We start from the raw sequence: 14801 nt of genomic DNA, 5'->3' as shown, positions 1-14801 counted from the left end.
AAAGAAATAAGTTAAAGACCAAACATGTAAATTATCCTAAATCATAAGAACCATTCATGTAATTTACTCTAATAAAAAATGATGTCGTTCATTTTGTATTTAGTTGGATACCGTTTCTTCATTGGTTTTGTCTTGTGTTTGATAGGTAAGATCCTAACTTAACTTGAGGTTTTTAAGATCAACCGTTGAAAGAAATCTATCGTCGCACCTCCGGCCACCACTAACACAGGGACGTAGTCAATATAGGACAAGAGTTGGTCTTAACCCACCCACACAAAATTAAGGTTATATATATATATATATATATATATATATATATACATACATACTAGTAGCGTACCCGCGCGATGCAGCGAACGACGAATAGTTTCATTCGACGATTAGTTATTTTTTCGGACGATGAATAGTTTGCTTTCGACGTATTTAGGTCGGCCTATTTTTGTACCGTTTTTTTCAATATTCTGACTCATCTTTACTTTTCAATTTGGTTTCGTTCTAGACCAGTTTGGTCTAGCAATCTTTTTCGCTTAATCCATCGTATCTCTCAATAGGTTCGGTCAACGGTCTATATATTTCTCTCAAATGGGTCCTGCCAGTCCGGATCATATAACCAAGCTTACTTTTGAGTGTACGGCACATTTCCTTATATCTAATATTGTAAATGCAGAATGTTACATATAAAATATACACAAAAAAACTTATTTTTATTATATACATTTAGAATGAAACTTGTAATGATTAAGCTTGAATCTAGATACAACTTTCATCACATAATATGAATTATAATTTCATTTGCAAAAAAATGAGGCTTGTCTTCGTAAACAACTTAAGAAACATCATTATTGTACCAAAAGGGTCATTTGTAAATTAATAAACATTCATGTAAAAACCATATGCAAACAATTGGACATAACATGATAACGTTGGTTTTTGAAAAGTTTTTACAACTCAGTTAGAATGTACATAGTAAATGTTACATACTAATTTTAGAGTTGACAAATAGTTTCTTTCGACCATAAAAATTGTTTCTCTCAATGAATATTTTTCGACGGTTATTTTTCTTTTGATAATTGTTTTGGGTGAAAAGTTTGTCTTTAAGTGGCCAACCCTTTACCCAAAACGCATTTACAAGGACATGGTGATACATTGAGCACACATGTAGCAGCTACAATCTTGGACCTCGAATGTGCATACTCTAACTCAAAGCAAGTTCAACATATTTCCATTTCTCTTATCTGCTAGCAAATATAGAGACACCATCAATCAAACATATTTCTCAAAAAAAATAATTCCAAAACTGGGAAAAAACTAATAGCTTCAGCAAATTCTGGAATTTAACCAGATACTCACCTTTCACAAAACTAGAAAAACTTACAAGACAAGAGAAAAACTCAATCAACTAAAAATTGAGTGTACATCACCAAAAAACAAAAGTCAATACTTCAACAACAACTGCTTATTAACCAACACAAAACTAATTCACCTTTGCTCCAAAACTAATTCATCTTTTCTCCAAAACGCTCGATTAATATCTTGCACATAAGACATTCTCATATAACAATTTTTAGCAAGATTTGTGACTACAACTCTTGCGTGTACCCTCAACTTTTTCAGTTTTTTGATGCCAAGTAAATACAACGGAACAGATAAAATCAACAAAAAGAAATAAAAACATTCATGTTTAACAATGAAAAAGAAATAGATAAAAAAAATACTTACTGAAGTGGGTTTTTCTCGATCTGTTGACTCTGGTTTACCTGAACCCACAAAGTCAAAAAAGTTGCCAAAAGGCTCTTCGATTTCCATACCAATTACTTAAGCGAATACACATCATCATCAAATCTTGCTGTCAAGAAACCAATTCAAGACCCCTGAAACCACAAAATCACAAAAATAAAATCAACACGTATAACATTTCATATATTAGATTAAACAGAGAAAAGCACAAAAATAATTTTTTATAGACAGTATAGAAGAGTCATCATAAATCGATTAAAGTATGGTTTATGTCAATCGGAAGACAAAATGTTTCTGAATAAAACTAATGCATACTTTACAAACGAATAAGCAAATATAGAAATAGGCTTGTACTGCACTTTGACTATCACTACAAGGAAAAAGGACATTACTGGCGACAAAAGTCGCCGGTAATACTAATAGCGGCGATGCGTCGCCGGTACTGAGTCGCCGCTACTGCTTCGTCGTTATTGATCAGTTTGTCGCCGCTAATGATAAAAGTTGCCGCTATTGAATCTGTCACCGCTAATGAGTATTGTCGCCGCTAATAATCTAGTCGCCGGTAATAACTTCTGTCGCCGGTAAAAGTGTCGCCTATAATTTTTTTTTCAATTTTTTAATTTTTTTTAGTTAATGATTTTAGTTGCCGGTGATAATGTCGCCGGTAATAACAATATTCGATTAAATATCAAAACCAATAGTGTCGACGCTAATTACAAAACAAACATCCTATTAAATATCAAACATAATAGTGTCAATGCAAATTACAAACAAACATCCAAATACAATTAAATATCAAAAGTCATAATATCCGAGTAGCAAAACAACAAAATTTTTACAATCTACCAAGTAGCAAAACGTGACAACATATGCAAATAAAACCCATCCTTACATACCATCATCGTCGTTCCCATCGTTTCCTTGATTATTTTGGGATTGAAAAAATGAATAAAGTTCATCCCTACATGCCGGGTCGGCGAGCATTGCACGAAGATTTTCCAACTATATAATTAATAACAATATACATAAACTTATAAGTTAGATCGTCAAACATAAACAAAAACTATCAAAATACATTGCTATTTTTAAACTAAGATAGAAAACCAAAGTACATTGCTATTTCTTGCACTTGGGACAAAAACCAAATTACCAAACTTTTTAGCAAATAATCACCACAAAACCAAAACTACCAAATCAACATGCATTTTACGATGCTAAAGTAGATTGCTATTTTTAAACAAAGATAGAAAACCAAAGTACAATGTTATTTCTTGCACTTGAGACAAAAACTCAATTACCAAACTTTTTAGCAAATAATCACCACAAAACCAAAACTACCAATTCAACATGCATTTTACGATGCTAAAGTAGATTGCTATTTTTAAACTAAGATAGAAAACCAAAGTACAATGCTATTTCTTACACTTGGGAAAAAAACTCAGTTACCAAACTTTTTAGCAAATAATCACCACAAAACAAAAACTACCAATCCAACATACATCTTACGATGCTAAAGTAAATTGCTATTTTACCTATGATGGTTGTGATGGTGGCGAAGGCTGTGGAATCGTCGGGAGACCAGAAGGTTTGCGACCAATGCCTCTAATGTGGCCACGTCGCTCTCCTAATACTTTCTCGAACGTAGCTCTTTCTTGAGCGGGTGTTAACTCACTTTCACCTTGAGTTTGTTCTAACAGCTCTTCAACTAACCGATTCTGTAACTCCCAAAAGTGAGTAACAATTATGTATAAATAAACATTTAAATATATGATGAAATTATAATTAAATACTTACATATTGTTGTTCCGATTCAGCAGAAACAAATACACCATTCTTATCGGTATGAGCTTTGCGAAATGTTTCCACTCTCTTAAGCTTCTGTTTAACTTTAAAAATTAGATTATATTTTAAATAAATAATTACATGTATCGTATGGTACCTTCTTATAGCAAGTACTGCTATACGAGCTCGAACCCCCACGATTCACATTTGTTTGCTTTTCACGGATTTTTTTGTTCCTTTCTGAAGCAATTATGTGTTTGTCAGTTTGAAAATACTCAACTGCCTTCGCTCAGTTATCAACAAGCATACCATCCGGAGGATTGGCCAATGCTCTTGGGATATCTTCATACCCTCCGACCTTCTTGAAATATTCTTTTGCGTCGGCTTTACGCTCTCGATAACCTTTTAACAAGGTTGCTTGAAAACCCTCTGTCAATAGATTAGCTTGTGCATCCTGTTACATTTGATTGAGATCAAACTATGTCTACAAAAAAAATAAAAATAAAAAGTTAACCAAGTAAAAAACAATTATAGTTAACCCTATAAAATATATTTAAATAAATAATTACCGCTAAATATTGTAATACAGTGTCCTTTATATCAGGGGAAACTCTTTTCCAACTCCATTTGTCAAAAGGGACCATCTGCCACATTGTTTTTCCAACTTCTCGGGAAAACATGTTTCCTGGCTCTCCTACGGGATTAAATATGATATCCATATCATATTGCATGGAAATTGGTTTCCCCTAGTTCTGTAAGATTGCTTTTTCAAGCTTTATATTTTTAGCTTTTCCTCGAACTTTCATTTGGGCACGTTCCTCAACTACAAATGTAATTAAAAATTATTAGAAACGATATTTAATTTATGATAATTGAACAAAAATAGTAAATAAAAATTCATGATAAGACTTACCGTCCTGCTCGTGCTGGCCAGGACCTCTACCACCTGGGAAAGGTGGGTCCTCAGCTCCGTCTCCCCCATGCCCACGACCCATGACAGCAGCCATGGTAAACATAAACAAAAGCCACACTCTCATCATTTCCTGAAAAATTATAAGATATACAAATATAATTTTTATTATAGATACACATTACATAGAAATAAACATTTATCCAAATAAAGTTCATATTACAAACACATATTACAAATACACATTACATAATAACTATTCTAATTAGAATCTTCCTCATATCCTTCAGTGTCTTCTTCGGTATCATAATCAGAATCGGTGTCATCATAATCAGTCTCGCAATCAGAAACATCATTGACTCTACCAGTTGGCGGAGGAACTTCAGATGCACTTTCTACATCAACAATGACTCTAGGAATGTTTTGAAAGTACATGCTAAAATCGATAAAAAGTGGATCATCGGATGAAGAGATATTTTGAAGTACATCGACATCGTCTACATTTTAGTGTGGGACATTGTCAACATTTTGAACAAGGTCATCGTTCGATGGTAGATCCCAAATACTTCGATGATTAACATGCTCGACAAAACACCGATGGTTATTGTTTGGCTCTTTCATACAAAGCCAGGGTGGCAGATTGTATCTGGTGAGTATGACCGGCCATGTGCTATGTGGATTACACATGTTTCCAAATGGATTGAAACCGTCAGCTGAAAGACCTAGGCGTACGTAGCGGGGTTCACTCGAGAAGTCGGGGTATTTTTTTTTATCAAAATCTTGCCAATGTTCCCCATCAACAGGATGAATCATCACACCATCTTCTGAACGTCTGGTACTATGCCAAATCATATTTTTGGTAGTGTGCCTCGAACAATATAAACGTCGTAGTCTGGGGTCACAGGAAAGTACCGTAACACCTTATGAGGTACTTTCTTACCCTTGGTGTTTTTATCGATCAATCGGCTCTTTTACAAACGGGACAAACTTGCAATGAATCGTGTTCTTTCCAAAAGAGACAACAATCGTTTTTGCACACATGTATCGACTCATACCCTAGGCCAATAGACTTTAGTTTCTTTTTGGCTAGATAATGTGAAAGGGGAACCTTGTTGCCTTTGGGAAATGCTAATTGCAAGAGCTCAAGGAGTTGATCAAATGAACTATCAGTCCATTTGTTGTTCACCTTGATATGCATTAACTTTGTTAGAAACTCAAGGGAAGAAAAGATGCAACCAATATACAATTGAGTTTCCATTTCTTCCAAAAACTGTGCAAAATCATCATCCACACCGCTACCCCTTGTATTCGAGGTTCCTTCATCGAGGTTGGTATCATTTTCTCTCGACTCCCACATCACATCGTCGATTAAATAGGCCATTTCATTACTTGGAAAGACGACTGGAGGAATAAAAGATTCACCATGATAGATCCAAATTTTGTACGCCTTACTAAAACCATTTATAAATATATGGCGTTCAACTGCAGTCGGGTACTTGAAGTAACGGTTATCACATTTTTCACACGCACATCTGATTTTACCATTACTATCAAGGTGTGACTTGGACTTCTCGATAAAAGCTTTGAGTCCTACTTGGAACTCGGGATGCTTTCGATATGGATTAGTAGTCCAGCTTTTATCAATAGACATGATGTTGCTGAAACATAATTTTGGGTTTAGAGTTTAGTATACATAATTAGCATTGTTTTTTTCCAATCCACATTTTTTTTACATCTAAAATAATACAAAAGTTAAATAATAAAAAAATAAAAAAATAAATTAAAAATTTTTATTTATGCATTTTTTTTAATTAATTTTAATTAAAATTACTTGTAAGTTTTTAATAATAGACATTATGTTGTTGTGTTGTTCTTTTTTATCGTTGAGATTAAAATATATATAAGTTTTTAAAAAAATTTATAATTTTTTTTGTGTTTTATTTTTCCAATTATAACAATAATTTATTTATTTATTTTTTTTTTCAATTATAGCATCCTTTAACCTATTTTTATGGAAACCGATTATTATTGGTTATAGAAATATAACCTTATGAATTAATTTGAAGATTATAAGTTAACTATATAACTTATTGTTTAATTAATTTGGAGTTAGCTTGGGTAAAAACTAGAAACTTTTTAGTTTTTGTATATAAGTTTTTAAACAATTATATATATATATATATATATATATATATATATATATATATATATATATATATATATATATATATATATATATATATATGGTTTTCTTTTCCAATTATAACAATAATTAATTTTTATTTTCTTTTCAATTATAGCATCCTACTTATAAGAAAACCACATAATTTTACATAATACATAAGAACATGAAATTCACATACTTTTACATACATATTATGTTGTTGTGTTGTTCTTTTTTACCGTCGAGATTAAAATATATATAAGTTTTTAAACATTTTTTTTTTGTGTTTTTTTTCCAATTATAACAATAATTTTTTTTTTCCAATTATAACATCCTTTAACCTATTTTTATGGTAACCGATTATTATTGGTTATAGAAATATAACCTTATGAATTAATTTGAAGATTATAAGTTAACTATATAACTTATTGGTTAATTAATTTGGAGTTAGCTTGGGTAAAAACTAGAAACTTTCTAGTTTTTGTATATAAGTTTTTAAACAATTTTATATATATATATATATATATATATATATATATATATATATATATATATATATATATATATATATTGTGTTTTTTTCCAATTATAACAATAATTAATTTTTATTTTCTTTTCAATTATAGCATCCTACTTATAAGAAAACCACATAATTTTACATAATACATAAGAACATGAAATTCACATACTTTTACATACATATTATGTTGTTGTGTTGTTCTTTTTTATCGTCGAGATTAAAATATATATAAGTTTTTAAACAATTTTATATTTTTTTTCTGTGTTTTTTTTCCAATTATAGCATCCTTTAACCTATTTTTATGGTAACCGATTATTATTGGTTATAAAAATATAACCTTATGAATTAATTTGAAGATTATAAGTTAACTATATAACTTATTGGTTAATTAATTTGGAGTTAGCTTGGGTAAAAACTAGAAACTTTCTAGTTTTTGTATATAAGTTTTTAAACAATTTTATAATTTCTTTTTTTTGTTTTTTTTTTCAAATTATTACAATAATTTTTTTTTTCAATTATAGCATCCTACTTATACCAAAACCATATACTTTTACATAATACATAAGAGGATGAAATTCACATACTTTTACATACATATACCACATATACACCAAATACAAATACATACACATACACACAAAATAACATCCTACTTAAACCAAATACACATAATTTCACATATAGATAATAGAGTAAATTACATGAATGATCCCTATGGTTTGGGGTAATTTGTGCGTTTGATCCCTAACTTATTTTTTTTAACTCGGAAGGTCCTATTGTTTGTTTTTGTTACACACTTGGTCCCTACTGTTTGTTTTTTTTTTATGCATTTGATCCCTGTTTTACCTAAAAATACTATTATTTAAATAGAGAAAAATGTTGAGGTAGGTAAGATAAGATGAGAGGGGTGGAGTTTGGGGTGTGTTTATTTAAATAAATAAATAAATCAAGGGAAAAATAGTCATTTTAGGTAAGACAGGGACCAAGCGTGTAACAAAAACAAACAGTAGGTACCTTCCGAGTTAAAAAAATAAGTTAGGGACCAAACGCGCAAATTACCCCAAACCATAGGGACCATTCGTGTAATTTACTCTAGATAATAACATCCTATTTATACTAGATACAAAAGTTTCACAATCATATACCACATTTACAACAAACATACATACATTCATATACACACAATAACATCCTACTTATAACAAATACATATCATTTTTACCAAATACTCATATACCACATATACATCAAATACATATACATTGGCATATATACAACAAATTCACATATATTCAAATTAAAAGTGAAATTAGCAAATGAACTTACATTTCTTCAAGAAATGGAGTTAGAAATTGGTCACAAAAGCTTTAACCACACCTAAAGAAATTTGCTTGGAACAACGTGGGGAGAAATTTGCTTCTAATCCAAAACAACACCACCAAAAACAAATATATGAACAATTTATTACCATTCAATCACTAGATGAAGCTAAAAATCGAAATTAACATACAAATTGAAAAGGAAATTACAAAATCAACTTACCTTTGTTGAAGAAATGGAGTTAGAAATTGGTCCCAAAAGCTTTAACCACACCTAGATTCTTAATAGGACACAATGTGGGAAGAAATTTGATTGGAACAAGTAAATAGAAGTGAAAATCGAAAGAAGCTGGAAATGGGGAAGGAAAGAAGCGCAGCAAACAGAAAGCAAATGGAGAAATGAGGGTTCCTCGTGCGTTTTTTTTTTATCTGCGAGAAGCAATAGCGGCGACACCTTTAGCGGCGACAGGTAGAGCTTTACCGACGACTTTTAGCAATAGCGGCGACAAACTGGAGGGAAGGATACCGCGTGTTTTTTCGTTAACTATTAGCGGCGATTTTTTAACTCTTTAGCGGCGACAAATATGTCGCCGGTATTAGGTTTGATACGATAAGACACCCCACCCCACTACAAGAAAAATTTGAAATAATTATAGAAAAAATCTGTAGCTAAAACATGATTTTCCGTAGCTAAACATGATTAGAGACGGAATTTACTATGAAACTATTATGTAGCAAAATTCTTCGTTAGTAAAGGGTCGTTACGGAATCCGTAGCACATTTGCAACGAAATTTGCAATAGACTGCTTTCGTAGCAAAATAGCTATGAACTACATCCGTAGTTACCCCGTAGTAAATTAACTACAAAATTTTGCCGTAGCAAGTCCGTAGAAAATTAACTATGGCCTAATTTGTAGTAAATCCGTAGCAAATTCACTACGAACTAATTTTTATAGCTAATGCCAATAGTAATTTGTAGTAATGTCGTAACAAATATTTCATAGTAGTTTTTACTATGGTCCTCTTCCGTTGCAAATAGTTCATAGGAAATTAACCACAATCTACTTTCTTTGCAAAAAAATGTAAATGTAACGAAATAAATTTCATACAAAAATCCATAGAAATTTAACTACGTAATAAATCCGTAAAATAACCGTAGCAAGTTAACAACGAACTAGTTCAGTAACAAAAATGTTGACAAGTTTAATTCTGTAACTAACAAATAAAATTGACTAATTTTCTTCCCAAAATATATTTATAACATCAAGATTACCAAATTGCAATAAGCAACAAAACAAATTACATAAATTCTTAATAAAATAGTTGGCCATCGAATGTGAACCTAATTTGTTCAAAACACTAATAAAATAAATCTAATAGTGAAACTCAAATAGAAATCATAAACTAACAATCAGTATATATATCACGTAATAATTTGTGCTTTTCATATCATTAACCATGCTTCTTACGTCATTCAAGTCCATCCGATGTTGCTCTATAATTTCTCTGGTTTCTAGATCTTTGACTCGAGGTGATGTTCTTCAGATCTTGTATGCGGCGAAGTGCATGTTTGAAAAAAGTTTCAAGCAAAAATTGACATGTCATATGATCCAAGCATATAAAATTTTCTTTTATAGTACCAAATGGTGTAGATGACTCATTAGCGTGCCTTTATATTAAATGATGCATATTCTTGTGTGGCTTTGTTGAAGCTTCTTTTAACGGGAGAGGAGACATCTTACTGTAATATAAGTTAAATAGAAACGTAACATTATAATTTTTAAATATCACAACATAAAGTGGTCAATTAATTATTATCTTCCAATCAAAATATATAACATGTACATAAGTTTAAAATATATACAAATTTACATGAGAATAATATTGCAGGAAATTTAATAATATGGTGCCATTAGATATTAAAATCAAAACCATGCATATTCGGTTCATACCATTAGATATTACATGTGAACTAATCGATTTATATAGGCATTACTCCGTGACATACATATATTACACATTTGAAAATTTTTAAGAAATAACATGAGCATATAATTTCTAAACTAATGAACGTAAACATATAAACAAATTTGGATTGAAGTACAGTACATATTAAAAAATAGTTAAAACTTTGCATCTAATAAGGAATTAATATTCATATTCTATTAAAATCAATAAACAAATACTCCAAATTGAAATATGCAAGATACATTGCACAAAAATCTCCCATCAATAACATGAAAATATAGAGATGACAATGGTTCAAGGAGAATAGATGTAATAGGTGTTCAACTGATTATAAAATTGGAAAATGTATCCATTCATTTATTCTTGAACCTTTAATTTACAAAGTACATCAGGAACCTATTACCTATACTCCTTTTGGTTTCATAGATGAGAAGTAGAACTACAAGAAGATGACGGAACAAAAAAGAGAAAGAAATAAAACATACTTGGAATTATAACGACATCTTTTTCAGTTATGGGCGATTTTTCTTACTATATTGTTGGTTTCATATATGATAAAGGAAGCAAAATTATAGGGAGACGAGGGAACAAAAAAAGAAGAGAAGAAATAAAGCATACCTGGTATCGCAAGGATATAAAGCGACGAACAGACCTTCAAGACGAGGGAAGCACGACTAGAAAAAAGCGTATTGAGCAAAATTTTCTGGTCGTGGGCAAGTTAGGTCTAATTAATGGGATACGGTTTTGAAGAGAGTGGATATAGGGAGATTTGTTTTGCAAGAAGCGGGAATAAGGAATTAATTTTTTTATTTTGAGTATTTTTAGTTATATACAATAAATAGTAAAGATATAGGGAGGTTATACATGGAATCTCTATCTCTATATATATTAAAAGAGAAATTTGATGACATCACCTTCAACAATCAGGGCCATTCATTGTGTTTCCTTGATGAATTTCAACAATTGGATCATTTTGATGATGTCTTCATAAAATAAAATAAAATTACTATCAACTAAATTATGTTGACTACGTTTGGAAAGTTGAAAACTTATTAATGGTGATTGAAAATTTTAATTGGAATGTATTGAAGTCAAATAAATGTCAGCATAATTGTCAAAACATAAATATGATTCATTCTTTTTTAAAATCAAGTAATTTGTATATACCTTTCATAATTATAGAATTTGAAATCAAAGAATTCAAAATAATATAATATGAATCACAATATTAATTTCTTCATATCCTTTCCAAAATCATTGTTCAAAATTATGTATAAGTATAATCATTCAGTTGTTATCACAATTTCATGAAATCTGGATTTTGCAGCATCACGTTCAAATACCAGCTTCATATGGTTAGCAATTTTTTTGATTTACTGATTTATTTCTTACATCTGATTATAGTTTATGTGTTCAGTATATGTATAAATGGCTTATTAGTGGGTTTTTGATAAACAAATTTTCTATTCTGTGTGTGTGCGTGTATGTGTTTAGATTGGATTCTATGTTTGGATTGGATGAAGCAAAATTCAGTTTAATTAGTTATGTGTTAATTGGATTGGATTATGTGTTTGGATTGGATGAAAAAATAAATAAAGAAAAGTAAAAATGGAGTACCTTCCCGAAGGGTTTAGTGTATATGCATTTTTTTTCCAAAGGTAAAAAAAGGAAAATGTAATTTTGATATTGCTGTATTTTACATACTTGTTGTAAAATGACCTATTTACCCTTCTTGTGTGTGTCTGTTTGTGTTTAAATATGTGTGTGTGTGTGTGTGTTTGGATTGGATTTTGCGTTTGTATTAGATGATGAAAAATTCCGTTTAATTAGTTTTGTGTTTGGATTTGATTCTATGTTTGGATCGGATGAAAATAGAAATAAAGAAAATTAAAAGTGGTGTACATTCACGAAAGGTTTAGTGTCTACATATATTATTTCGTCAAGATGACTTATTTACCCTTGCAGTAAAAACTACTTTTTGGGAATGATTCATATATTTCTTTAATATATGTTTGTGTCTGTGTTTCTCAATTAGCATATGCTTTTTTGTCCAAAGGTAAAAAAGGCATTGTACTTTTGATATTGCCTTATTATACATACTTTCTATAAAATGACTTGTTTACATCAAAATGATTATGCAGGTGTTATCATCCTCCTACGTATGACAAAGCTCAAAACTTGGGGTGGTAAGAATATTTTTTTTGTTAATGTTCATGTCATTACATTAAAATTTTATTTATAAGATAAATTAATTTATAACTTTAATTGTTATTTCCAGGTCAGCCTCAAGTGAGTAACTGTTTGTTTGAGTCGAGATTGCATGTTAATGATGAGATGTCTCACATTTTAGAATTTAAAAAAACATATGTCTTTTATCATTAATTAATAACTTAATTTTGTTTTTCCTTATTCTTAATAATTAATTATTTATATTGTTTAACTTCCTCATTTTTTCTTCTTGTATGTAGTATTGTTGATATGGATTTGAATGTTAAGGCTTCCATTAATACTACACAATTTAACACTGATATTGTTGTAGCCAAGACATATGATTACTACCTTCGTTTTCCAATCAAGAACATTGATGATATTCCAGATTACAATAAGATATACTTAATAGTATTAATATTTCTCCATTAATTTTATAAATTTATGACGCATAATACAATGAGTATATATATATATATATATATATATATATATATATATATATATGAAATTTATTTATGTATTTTTTAAAAAATTTATGAAATAGCAAATTGGTTTGTCCATCATAGCTATTATTATCGGTTTTGATTTAGACGAAGGTTTGTCTTCTTTTTATTGTTGTGACTGTTAAAAAAAAGTACGTAAGAATGATGATGGTACTAATGTTGAACCATTACTTGTGATGGCTTCTGATGTTTACAGCAAGTAAGTTTATAACTTTACATTTGTAAACTTCTTGTGCCATTAATCTATATTCGAATGTTTTCAATTTTATTTCATTGTCCATTAAAGTATCATTTTATAATTTTTAGGGTGAGGGTCGTAATTTGTGTTCAATATGAAACCGAGTCTGCTTCTTTTGTATTATTTGAACGTCATGTTAAAGATGTTATTTACCATGGTAATCAGTGGCTGATGAAAACGATATCAAAGGTAGCGTTAAGTTTTTTAATCGTCAACTCATCTCTGATTTTGTTTTATGATATTAATTTTGGTTAACATATGTATTGAAGAATTAAATAAATTCAGTTTAACTCATTAATGCATCAAATTCTTTTTAACATAAAAAATTGTCTACAAATATGTCTTTCAACGATTTGTATTTTTTATGCATTTCCACGTTTAACGTGGGTTATAATCTAGTGATTTTAGATATATAAGGAGTGAATCAAATGTCAATTGTCAAATCTTAGTTAATTTCTGTCAAATATATATATCTAGGTTGTTATTTTTGAAAATAAATATGTTTGTAATTGAGTCGAAACTCATTTGGTTGTAGAATAAACTATTGGGATGCTATTAATCTACTATAATAAATGAAGGTTTTTTTTGCCACATGTCATCTTCTCATTCATTTGGACACATGACATTTTCTAGAATTTTTAAATTTTCTATTTTCCACTTGTCATTTTATTGTATTTTTCATTTTATTAAATTAAATTCCACATTTAATGTGTAAGGTAATATATATGTAAAATATTTATTAGAAAAAGTTTATATATGTAATATATTCAATACATTAAAATCTCATTAATTTTAATAATTCAAAAATTTCTCATTTTTCTTATAAATTCAAACTTTTCAAATTGTTAAAATTTTATATATATATTTTTTAATTAAACTCATGTAATACATGGATTTCACACCTAATATGACATACAACGAAAATGCCTCCATTTGTTCATAGGATTTCATACATGAATAACCACTATTTCTTAATTAAGTAATTATATTTAAATGCAAAATTAAAGTTCTATTAAAGACATATTCCATCGGTATATATTTAAAGTATATATTCGTATATATTTTTTATGTATAAAATCATGATATTTTATCTAACTTAACTTTTTAAGTATACATCAATCGCCAGTTTTTTAAGCAATAGAACAACATAGTATACAACATATTTTTTTTCATAAACATTTGAAGTCCTACTGCAATCTCAAAAGATTAGGTAAATAAAGTCAAATGAAATTTATCTCAATCATGATAACATGAACGACCAACTACCTATTTTTGTAGGAGAAGAAGGACATCACGGTACCTTCTTTCGACGAAAAGAAAATCGTGCAAGGGAGCGGAAGCTTAGAATTCCTGAGCGCGAATGTGAACGTGAAAAAGAAAAGAGGATTTTTTTTATGTAGGGTTTATGTAACTTTAAAAAAAAATTAAGTGAAAGTTAGCTTTAACCGA

Source organism: Lactuca serriola, chromosome 9, assembly GCF_051521515.1.
Source record: "Lactuca serriola cultivar US96UC23 chromosome 9, Lser_US96UC23_V15, whole genome shotgun sequence".
In the NCBI taxonomy this organism is placed as follows: Eukaryota; Viridiplantae; Streptophyta; class Magnoliopsida; order Asterales; family Asteraceae; genus Lactuca; species Lactuca serriola.
This window is presented reverse-complemented; position numbering follows the sequence as displayed.